Genomic DNA, 12,549 nt, shown 5'->3' on the forward strand with positions numbered 1-12,549 from the left:
ATCCATTAGCATAATGTTTGGTCAACTGTGGTGTGTTTTATGGACCTAGAAGGAAAGCTGAGATGGGAGTATTTGTTACTCAGAGACTGCAGAGCCTGAGGAATTTGTTTAGCTGTTAGCAAACTGCTTTAAACTGGGATTTTTTTCTCAGTTGAAAAGAGAATGGGGAAGAGTTCAGGGAGGTGAGGGAATTAATTTCTTACCTGACTTGGCTGGGTTTATGGGGAAAAGATACTGCTATGTAGTATTAGAGCCTTAGGGCTTGTCTACCCGGAGCAGCATTGTGTACTATGGGGATGTAATTTCTAAAATACGCTATAACCATACCCTGTAGTGTGTATTGCTGCTCCATGTATACATGTCCTTAGAAATCCAGGGAAATAATATTTTATGTACTGATACCAAAACCTTTACCACTTTGGATACAACCTACAGATTTCTGTTTCATCTGCAAGTGAGAACTAGTCAACTACTAGTCAAAGGGCTACAATGATGCTAAGTGTGCAGATCCCCTGTTTGTTGCTGACAGGGTTCTAATGTATTTGGAAAAGAACTGAACTGCTGCCTTCCTTCTCAAGCTCAGAAGGGTCCATGTGACACATGCTACGTAGTATGGACACAGAAAGACTGAGAAATCATCCATGAAAGTAGATCAGAGATACACACATGTATGTGTGCACGACAGTATAGAAGTGTAAATGTTCTGGTGGAAAACTTTCATTACAAAATTTAAATATGTAACAGCAACAAAGGGGGGGAGTCTGTATGAGGAACACCAATTACTGTCTAATAGCTTTTGTGTAACTGTTATTTATAGTATTCCCAAAACAATTGATGTTATTTTCTGCATGCACAAAATGTTGTTTTATGGAGGGCTGCACTACACTGGGAATTTAAACCAGCATAGCTACACCTCTTGGGGTGTGAAACAGCAACACTGCTGAGAAATGTAGTTATGCCAAACTAACATGCTGTAAGGGTCTGTGGCCTAGAACCTGAGGTTTCAGACCCTAGGATGATTGATTTTCCCCACTGTGCCACCATGCAAAGCTGTGGCCAGGGAGCACTGTGGAGAGTAGATGCTGCAGGAAGTAACAGCCAAGGGAGTCAACATCAGGGCCAGATTAACTCTACTGTAGGCCTGGGGCTATTAGATTTTTGTAATTTAAAATAAAATTATCACAATTATGGCATTGAGGTTATTAAAACTATACTAAACTTATCTTTTAATTAACATAAAGCCATTCTGTGGTTACATTTCAGTCTTAAAACTTGTAGAATATAGTTAAGGTAATTCAAAATAGCCTACTTCTTACCTTAGAACAGCTGTTATATTCGTGTTTCTGGGAGGGAGTTTGGGTGCAGGAGGGGGCTCCAGGCTGGGGCAGAGAGTTGGGGTGCAGGTGAGGGTGCGGGCTCTGGGAGGGAGTTTGGGTGCAGGAGAGGATTCTGACCTGGGACAGGGGTTGGAGCGCAGGAGCGGGTGCTAGGTGCAGGCTCTGGCCGGGAGGCGCTTACCACAGGTGGCTCCCGGCTGGCGGCGCAGCAGGGTTCTCCTGGAGATGGCTGGCTGCTGGCACATCTCTGCGTGCCTCTAGGGGGAGGGGGACAACATGTCTCCGTGCACTGACCGCACCCGCAAGCACCACCTCTGCAGCTCCCATTTGCCAGGTGGGGACGGTGCTGGGGGTGGGGTCAGCGCGCGGAGCCCAGCTGTGACTGCTAGGCCAGACCGCCTACGCCCCAGTCCCTTACACATGCAGTGTAGATTGTCGTTGGTCACTTCTGTTGACCTAGCTACCACCTCTCGGGGAGATAGATGACCCACACTGCCCCCTATCGGCATCAGTAATGCCTACACTGAAGTGCTACAGTTGCAGTTTAAGTGTACGCATACCCTAAGAAACTATATATTACTCTCTGTTTCAAACTGACTGGGGCTATTGATGCCTACTTGTCAAGGGTTTACATACAATAACCCTGACATTTCACTCGGTGTAATGCTTTCTGAAAAGTCCCAAAAAGACAGCTCTTCGGCGTGTGCTTCAGCAAAGGGTTGAGCTGAGGTGCAGGAAGAAGGTGTGACGGGTTGGACCCAGACATGCCAAACCCACGAAAAAAATGCAGAAATTGGGCTTGTTTTTGGCTTAATTGGCTTGTGAGTTGCTTGTTGGCTAGTTTTTGGCTTGTAGCTTGTTGCAGCTTGTTCTTTTTTTTTTATCAGCTCCTGGCAAGCGGGGGGAATGGGGGGCAAGCAGCAAGAAGGAGCAAGGTGGGGGAGAGAGTCGGAGTGCACAGCGGGCCCATCACAGTCCCAGACTGCACGCCAGGAGGATCTAGTCACATAGAGTGTTGGGATTCTGGGGGATTGGCTTGTTTTCACCTTGTTTTGAAATGGGATTAGCTTGATTTTGGGGCTTATTGTGAAAGTCGGGGTGCGTGAAAGTTGGCAACTGGGGTGTACCCCTTGGGAAGCCACCTGATGTGCTGAGATACCACTGAGTCTATCTGTTCTGCCAGCATGGGCCCCCTTTAACTTGTCTTGCTGAGCCAAGCTATTAAAGCCTCCTATAATACACATGCACACAGGCAGGGCCACACCCAGCTGTAGATCAGCTCTGGGAAGACCCATCTTGTTCCAGCACTCAGATGGCCACCTCCCTTGGAGTGCAGACCCAAAGATATATTATGAAATTCACCTCCTCCCTCAATGTGGAGAGGGGTGTGCACACTCCTTGTTCCCTCCAGACCCAAGTTAGAAATTACAGAAACTGGATTATATTCTAGACAAAATAAATTTTGTTAAGTAAAAGAGGCTGATTTTAAGTGGCAAAAGGGGTAGCAAACAGAACAAAGCTGATCCCTAAGCAGATGAAATCAAACATGCAAACTAAGATAGTTTCACTAAAGAAATTGGTTACAAATAGTATTTCTCACCCTAGATATCGTTGCAGGCAGGTTGCAAAGTTTCTGTGGTTCAGCGTTCCAGTTATATTCCTTTTCAGACTGGATCCCGTCTCAGTCTGGACTCTTCCCCTGCCTTCCCTTCTAGTGGCTTTTGCAGTCTTTCTTCTTGGGCAGACAGATCATGGACAGGAGGAGTCCCCTTTGCCTTCATCCCCACCCTTAAATAGGATTTACATAAAGCAGGAATCCTTTGTTTCCCAAATTTGACACCCCCCCCTTCCCTTCAGTGGAAAGGTACAAGAAGTTACAGGAAACATTTAGTATCAGGTCACAAAGACCACCTGACCTCGTAGTGTCACAGATACGTCCCCGGACACCTCCCAGGAGGGAGAGAGATTAGTATCTTCATGTTTTGCTGTTCCTTCCTGATGGCTCATCAAATTTGATGGCCTGTCTTCTAGTGGGTGTCTTCCCAATACACACCCAGTTGTAATTGTTACATAGTCCGTATTTCTAACTTCAGATACAGAAAGGATACAGGCATACAAATTGGATAATTGCATTCAGTAAATCATAACCTTTCCAATGATATCTCACATGAGCCATCTTGCGTAAAGTAGATCTCAGTTATGTCATATTCATATAGTAAGCCTATTTTCATAAAGAATATGGAATGACCCCTCATAGAAGGGAAGTGTAATAGAGTTATGCATAATTGAGACAGCCTACCACTACCCATTACACATGCACATCCTGCTGGATAAGATGTCTTTTTCTCTCATGAGATTTTGAAAGTATTTCCATCTACTAATATTCACATTTCACCACAACTTTACTATATTATACTCCAAGCTTTCTGAATGAATCTTTTCTATAGGATCAAGCAGTCTCAACGCTAAAAAGACTAAGGGTCAGATCCTGCTCCCAGCAACTTCAATAGGAACAGTCAGGCCTGGGAAATGTCTTTTGGCAGGCTAACTTTTTCTTTTGTGTAGTATAATGGCATGTTGGAGATTTAGGGTGCCCTACATCTACAATGTGTATGTAGTAGAGATACACATATATATCTACTACATACATATATAGCTTCTGGGAATGTAATGAAGAAGCTGAACAAGTGCTTCTACCTCAGCTTCATTCCCATTGTGTACTCGGTCTTGCCCTAGGCACTGTTGCATTCTAAACTTGTGATACTACTTATAATTATGCTGAGAAAATTTTCCTCCCAATACCCAAAGTTTCAGTGTGTTTAAAGCCAAAGCATTTAAGCCATCAAAATAAACAGATATACAAAACTCAGAGAGACATAGTGGGTAAGATAATATCTTTTATTGGACCAACTTCTGTTGATGAGAGAAACAAGTTTATACAGAGCTTGAAAGCTTTTCTCTCTCACCAACAGAAGTTGGTCCAGTAAAAGATATTACCTCACCTACGTTGTCTCTCTCCTATCCTATCACCGACACAGATACATTACATGCAGTGTCGTTGCATCTCAGTTATTCATCTGAAATGTACAAGGAATTGCCAGATATAAACATCCAAGACAATTCTTTTTATACACAACTATGTTTAACTGCTCTTGTGCCTTACAGATAAATGAGCTACATGCAGTAAAATTATGTAAGTGATATATTCTATCATTTGGCTATATAGCTAGAGTTGTACACAATTACCAAATTTCATTAATCCTTTCTATCTCGCATATAATGCACACAACAATATACTGCTAGGCATGTTGTAAAGCTTATTTTTTGCAAAATTCAATTTAGGGTTAAATATTTGTCAGTTTCCTTCAAACATACTGAAATGCCACAACAGGAAATTAGGCATTTTGCTGAACTTGTGCCAGTGTGAAATTTTGCCATTTTCCTGATATTTCATTATTATTGAATATCAGCAGCTTTTTTCATGGACAAAATGTTTTTTCAGCCATGGTATTGCCTATTGTTTTTGTAAACCCAGACAAGATGCGTGAGCAATACACATGCATGCATGCACACAATATTACACAGTACATTGATGCCTGGAATGTGTTCTCTCAGTGTTACATGGCAGTTCTATTAATATTGATTATCCAAAACAAAATGTGTCCCAAACTCTCTGCATTTTAAAGACAAATGAAAGAAATACAACTCATGACAATTCATGACATTGTGCTTCCAAGTTCAACCTGAGAGTTTTAGTGTATCTGGTAAACATTTCCATTTTACTACTGACCTTATAACAGGAGACAGTTGCCTTGTCTGTGTTATGATTCACCACGCATAAACTTACAGGGCTGCTGTAAAATCTTTAAATCACAACTCTTCATGGATAAAAATGAATAGTAGAGCAAAAATGCATGGAAATAAAAAATACTATCCCAAGTAAAAGTCATAAAATATAAATTATTCTTTACTAAGCGAGCATGAACTTAAACATGAATAACACAACATATAATAAATAACTTGTTATGATAAATTCCTTATAATAAAAGAATTCCTTGAAAACTTGTGATAAAATGTTCAGTAAAAATGTTCATAAATATTCTTTTCAGCACTATTTAAAAGTGCCTTTTTTCTTTGATAATAATAATGAAGTAAATCAGTCACCTCCAGTGATCTATATCCTGAAGAACAGTGGTTGATAGATGGATATTTTTCACACTTTCTCGCTTCTTATTTACACGATTGAGAGGCATATTAAAGTATCTTACAGAAATTTTCATTTCAAAACAAATTGTGCAAAGTTTTAAAATGGACATATATTTAAAGAAATGTATTCACTAACTATTCTTTCTTGAACTTTTGTAGCACATTTTGCAGGATTTTGTTGATAAAGGACTTCATAAATGCTCTGGGTCCCATCCTGAATTTCATACTTAGGCAAAAACTACCTTTAGAATTTTTTCTTGAATAAAAAGTTCAGCAATTGATCTCTGAGAGCTTAAAATTTATTTAAATAAATGTTCAAGTGAGAAAAATATTCTGCTATTGATGTTATTAGCCAAAACCCTTTTCAAGCGGGTATGTTAAAGGTATGTTGAATATGAGCTTTTATTACTGAATCTGGAAATTAATACCACTGGCCTGATTGTGTGTGCCATATACAGTTAAAACTTTTCTTAACTTCAGTTGGGGTTCTGGGTGCAGCAGTTTTGTGCATCTACTACCCGTTGATTGTCTGGAAGGTTTGAACCCCATGATTCTCTCTATAATCAGCGAGCATCTCTGAACGATCTACTTTACAATGAATGGAGCTATGGACTGTGGGGACATATTGGATTAGCTTCTGGTACATATATTTTAGGTCAGGAGAAGATACATTTGATTCTCTTTAGTCCAGACTCGAACCTTTTGTTTCATAGGTGCATAGAATGAAGGGGAAGGGCACAAGGAAGTGCCCTATCTTTGTGCACTTCTTCAGCAAGGGGGCCCAACTGCACACAATCAAGCCTACGGACTGCTCCTTCCTTACTATGCAAGTTATCCTAAAGGGGGTGAGGAGGAGGTAGGGCCATGAAATGTTATGATGTTCTAGCAGTGTTCTCATGTATCCCCCAAAGGGATGAAGCAGTAGGTGCTGATGCAGAACCCTTTCATATCTCCCTCTGGCAATGTGCTTCCACAGCACCCATAATGTCGGAATGAGTTTAAAGCCACAATTGAATCCTCACCTCAATCCTAACGGATGTTCTTCTTTAGCACTAATTATTAGCTCCTTCACAGAAAATGATTCTCAGAATAGCCTGACAGTTATGAATATATTGGGACACTTTTGTTCAGCTACTTGTTTGCTTTATGTTCTTGAGTTAACAGCTAGCCTAATAATAATTTTAATCAGAATGTCCCACAATTACAGCTGTCCAAATAAATTATTTTTCTCCCCTGGTTTTCAAAAAAAAATTTAAATTACTTTGGGCTGACTCAAAACAATTTTTTTTCAAAAATTTGAAAAATTGAGAAGTTGACTATAAATTGTTTTTGGTTAAACTAAATGGCTTGTTTCTGAGCTTGTTATAACAGTTTTTAGTGAAACTTGAATGAAAAGTTATTATAAATTCAGAAACTTTTTTTAGAAACAAAATATTTAGACTATTGTGCTTCTTTTTTTTTTTTAATTGAAACAATTTGGCAAATTCTACACAAATTTGTTAAATATTTGGGTCAACCCAGATCTGCATTTTTCAATTAAAAAAGTTTTAGCCAATTTTTTTTGTCCAGCTCTATTCACAATAGAATTGTTGTGTGTATCACACACACAACTTGATATTAATAATTTCAAATATGGAGTAGTACTGTTACCCACTAGTAGGGTATTTTAAGGGAATTCCTTAATACATCCTCCAAAAATCACAATTTTGGCTGCAATTTTTATATTTATTACTGTTACAAATAAAACCTAAACTAATTGTAACTGAAAGCGATTATAGCCAAAATTTATTTTTCTGTCTTTCATCAGCTGATTTACTGTGTGCATGTTAGCCGTGGTTTGAGGTGTCAATTTCAGTGTTTTGGTGATCATTTGTACAATGAAATGTGAAGGAGTAGAACCACGTGGGTAGAAATCAAAGACACAGATGTATGAACTTTTGCAAGACAAGTGTTAGAGTGCTCGTCACACATTTTAAATGTTTTTATTGGATATTTAGTTTGTGCTGGAGCTGTATGATCACAAATTGAATGCTTTGTAATCCATCAATTGCTATTAATGTTACCAGTTGCTCTCTATTTGTGCTCCTTGAAGCAGACAAAGTATTACAGTTTGCTGAACTGTTCACTAGTATGAACAGGATAGAAGAAAATAAACAAAACATCTGTGTAGTATATACAGTCTTACATCAAAATATTTTATGTGATCTGTGTCCTAAAACATTGTCTGGTTCCATCCAGTTTTTTTTAACCCTGTACATTTTTTTGAATAAATTGAAAAAGAATCTATAATTTCAGTTTAATGACACTATAATATTGGCATCCAGAAGCCAAAGACATATTTTCAACAATGGCAATAGATGTCACGTTCAAGTCTACTCTATTTTTCCTTGCCAATATTATTTAGCCCTTGACTTTTTCAGAGAAACTTTTCCATTTCTAGGCTACTTAATCTATTTCTTAGGCACAGAAAATTACTACAAAATATCTATTCCAAAGCTCTTTATTAAACTATTTTAAAGCTGAAAAAAGGGCGTATTAATGAAAGTTTCCTGAACGTAATATGCTACAACATGCTTTGTACCATAGATGACACACTAAAATTAAATTAGTGCAAGAAAGGGATTTGGTTTCAGGAGATCTTCATTTTTACTTGAATATAAAATGTTCCTTCCTTATGCTTAGAGCATAAAGGGAAAATATGGAGAAAATAAAAGCAAAGCAGACCCACGTTTAGAGTGCATTAGAAAATCATAAAGAGGTATTGTTATAACCTTATTGGAGTCTGTGGTTCTACAGTAATATTCAATCATATGTCATCTACAGTAACTACAACAGTTTTAGACATCTTTAATCTTCTAAATCACTGCAAATTACTGGTTGCATCAGTTCTTTAATTAGGAACCTGACAATAGCAAATGTTCTATTCTTCCAATAGAATTACACTTCTCAGAACATGGGAGGGAGAATTTCTTGAGTGTGGTTTTTCTCTGAAAATTGAGTGTAAAAATTACACCTTACTGAACATATTTGCTCCCTTTTTGTGTTTTCAGTGTCATAGCTGTTCAATTTTGTGACAAAAAAGTAGTCCTTATTTGTTTTTAAACCTAACAGCAGCACTCCAGAGACAACAGAATGAGGGGAGATTGATCTGACTTCTGTTCTGGAATCCACACTAATAGAACTTCCAAATTTCAGGGCCAAATTCTGCCTTGCGTTCAAAAGAGGTGAAAGGCAGAATCCTGAGATTGATTGACAAGCTAGAAAGAACCCATATGAACTTGCAGATCCCCAGCTGAGATTGCAGGCCTGGCATTTTTAGAATAAAAAGACCACCATTTTACATGTAAACTGAACAAGTGTGATCTAGAAATCATTGAGCAATGACAGATGGAACCCACAGTGACACCTTTACAGTCACTTCTACAGACACTTAACTGTGCCAAGCATTTCACAGAGAATGTAACTGTAGTGTCATCATTTAATTTGAATTAAATTCTCCCCATGAAATCTAGCCTATTAAAATGTATTTCCAGTGGGCCCCTCTAACTCTTTTGAGAAGCCTACAGTAACGTTCAGATTGTCTGGTTTATTTGTTTTTTATACATCTGCTTGTCGCTCTTCTGTGCCAAAATTCAGTCTGCCGGTATTAAGATGTACTGTTGAAGTTTTGACAGCTTTACATATTGAAAGCTACTGATCCTTTCTCTTAAATCATTATTCTGAATGGAATCGACCTCTTCATTGTAAAAGAGATGATAAATCTTCCTGTTGTCAAGCAGGATTATTAAGTAATTTTCAAATAGAGGGATCCCATTTTGGCCCTGACCCTGCACCATTAAAGTGAATGAGAGCTTTGACATTGACTTCAATGACCCTACGATCAAGCCCTTAGTAATTTGCTCAGTGACCTCTATTTGTATTGCATATATACCAACATTTTTTTCTTATTATAATTTATTATTTTCACATAAAATGTGAAACATGTAAGCAGAACATGTAAGCAGAACAAACATGTAAGCAGAAATTAACAATGAGGGGGAATATACAGTTAGGCCATGATCCAGCACGTTTCTATCTAGAGGTAGATTCCTACACTTGCACAAAGCCCTATTCACTTCAGCCGGGCTTAGTGCAGATGAAGGGATCCACCTACACAGAGCCCATTTCAGGATCAGGGTATTGTTTTGGTGAATGAGGGTTATTTGAAAGGTTTACCACTGTGGGTTATATGAATTAATATCATTTTACCCGTTAAATTCAAAATGATCAACAAGATCAATACTACAGTCACAAAAATAAATATAAAAATGAAAAATCAACACAACAAAATAAAACCAAAACATCTTTTCAGGTATTTTTTCCACAACTTATGTTGTAATTAATACAAATTGTTTAATTTCTGCTGTTTTTCAGCTAATTAAGATTTTTACTGTCCACTTCTTTAAAATGTTGAAATAATCGCGGCAGGGTAGGGAGGGGACTGCTGGAAGCAGAACAAAGTCAATGCAGGGACTGTGGGCTGGAAGGATTGCTGTGATGGTTTGGCTGTATCTGGAACTGATTGTCTTATCAGTTTGTCTTGCAATTGGTTCACTAGCATGGACAAACTATGCTATGCAAAAATATCAGAGTCTCTCAAACTGATTTTCCTAATGTTATTTAATTTCTGCAGTACATGTAGGGCATGTAGTCTTCATAGAATCCTTTCCTGCAATTATGCACACTTGCATCTAATTTAGGACACTAAGGTTCTTCCCTATTCAGCAAGGTGCTTCAGTATGTGCCTCTCTTTAATCAGGTGAGTAGTTCCTTTGAAAAATTAGTCATCTGCTTCACTATCTTACTGAACCAAGGTCTAGTTGCAAATATGTAGCACGTGGATACTCCTGTTGAAGTCAATGAGACTTAGGGTTTCCAACCTTCCAAGATTGTCCTGGAGTCTCATGTGATGTTATGATGAAACCTCCAGGAATATGTTCAACCAAAACTGGCAACCCTAGTGAGATTACTCATGATTAAATTTGTGCACATTTAAGGATTTACAGGACCATGTCTTTAGACTTTTAGTTTCTTGGTACTCCTTGCATGTTGTTGTTCGGCAAATTCACTGATAAATGCAATGGTCTTGTTTCCTTTATCTGTTTGGGTTGAAAACATGTTTGGTCAATATGCAAGTTGCCCACAGCTTACATGAGATTTTTTTATATGCAGTTGTCTACAATTAGCTATTATACTGAAAATACACTGTTCACAGGATACCAGCACTGTTATGTACAGCAAATGTATCCTATCGTTTACATTTCTGGAATGTTTATGGATTGTAGGTAATTAATCCCCATGGATATTGGTTATCTTCAGATGAGATGACTTGGAATAGATAATTACACTGAATAATGCTAAAAATGATATGTTCCAGCATTGATGTACCTCCAGGACAACAGTTTTAGCTTACAGTTTATCCAGCCTTCCACTCTTAAATTCACATACACCTTTTTTGATTTGATGGTTATATAAGACTAACTGAGCTTGATAGCCTTAAGAGGTGCTAAATTGAAGACATATGGTAGTGATTCTGTAAAACTACCTATACTATTAATTTTTGCCAGCTACCATTCAACATATACATATATAGGTTCTACTATATTTTCTATTATAGAAAAGCTTCTTCAATATAAATGCAGTACAGTTGTTTACAATATTTTTGGAAATACAGCATAGTTAAACCAAGATGGTTCTGTTTAGAAAATTAGAACAGAAGAGTATAATGTAACCCTTCTGCCCATCAGAGTTGGCAGCAACAAGGGCCAGGTTCAGTATCTAGGGGTTCCATTCCAATAATACCATGCAAAACCAGCTCGAGCCCCCACCCAGTGACCTGGGACAAATCTATACCACCCCCGCTGGGCACCTCTAAGAAGCAATACTTCTCCTCTCACAAGCACAGAGTCTGAGTGTAACAAAAGCCTTTTAATAACAGAGAGAAACAATGTGGCATTATGTTGGAGGAAACACCACCAACAGGATTCATAACACAACCCATGAGCGAAAATTGGGCCATGTCCTTTCCCTTTGGTTCTTGAGTCCAGCAACCCAAAAGTTACCCCAGGTCCCAAAAGTCCAACAACCCAAAAATCTCTGTCCCTGGTCAGTGCAGCGCCAGAATTTGACAGTTTATCTGCAGAGTTTTACCTCCCAACCTGGGTGGAGATGGGGGGCTAAGGGGCACCTTATGTGGTCCAAAGCCGATTGCCCCATCTCTCTGTGGGGCTCCGCTCTGTGGGGCTCCGCACTCTGCTCTACCAGTCATCCCACAAATCGCTCTGCTCTGCCAGCTGGCCCATGAGCTGCTCCAGCCATCCCACAAACTGCTCCGCTCCACCAGCCGCTCTGCTCTGCCAACCGTCCCGCGAACTACTCTGCAATATATCCTCAGCTGCCCCCCCTCCCACTACTTAACACACCACTCAGTGATTTCAGCTCTTAGTAATTTTAGCTCTTTTGTGATTTCAGCTTGTAGTAGGGAAGCCTCAGTGCTGGTGCACCATTGACCCAAAGTGAATTCAGGTCAGCAGCCTGTAATTAGACTCCTAATGGAATCAAAATTAGGTCTGATATTCCACAGTGGAGAGAAGAGGAGGTGCAACTGGCATGTAGGACCCTCACCAGGGGCCCATACCACCAGGTATAACTTAAATATTTTTTTCACTTCAAGGTCTAAGACATAGACAAGGTTTTTATCTCAAGGCCAAAAGACCAAAAATATCAAGATGCTTGATCATGGCCTTAGATAAGCCAAGAGACTATTTACACTTGATCTTAGCCAAAACATATGTCCCCAGGCTCTCTAAATTCACTGAGTTTTGAAATCCATGTCCCTTGCCTAGCAAGTGCTACTTAGTTGATGGTGAGTCCCTCCATCATTAAAAAAAGGCCAAGTACAGTTCACATAATCAGGATAACAACAATTTATTCTTCCTGCCCCAATAACAGAGAAACTGGGGATCCC

At 39.0% G+C, this 12,549-nt stretch overlaps 1 protein-coding gene across 16 annotated transcripts in view; it reads left to right on the plus strand.

The window, feature by feature from the left end:
- Positions 1 to 12,549, plus strand: part of TENM1 (teneurin transmembrane protein 1) — a 1,403,901-nt gene that overhangs the window by 432,233 nt on the left and 959,119 nt on the right. The window lies entirely within an intron of this gene.

The sequence above is a fragment of the Lepidochelys kempii genome, chromosome 9 (genome assembly GCF_965140265.1).
Source record: "Lepidochelys kempii isolate rLepKem1 chromosome 9, rLepKem1.hap2, whole genome shotgun sequence".
Taxonomy (NCBI): domain Eukaryota; kingdom Metazoa; phylum Chordata; order Testudines; family Cheloniidae; genus Lepidochelys; species Lepidochelys kempii.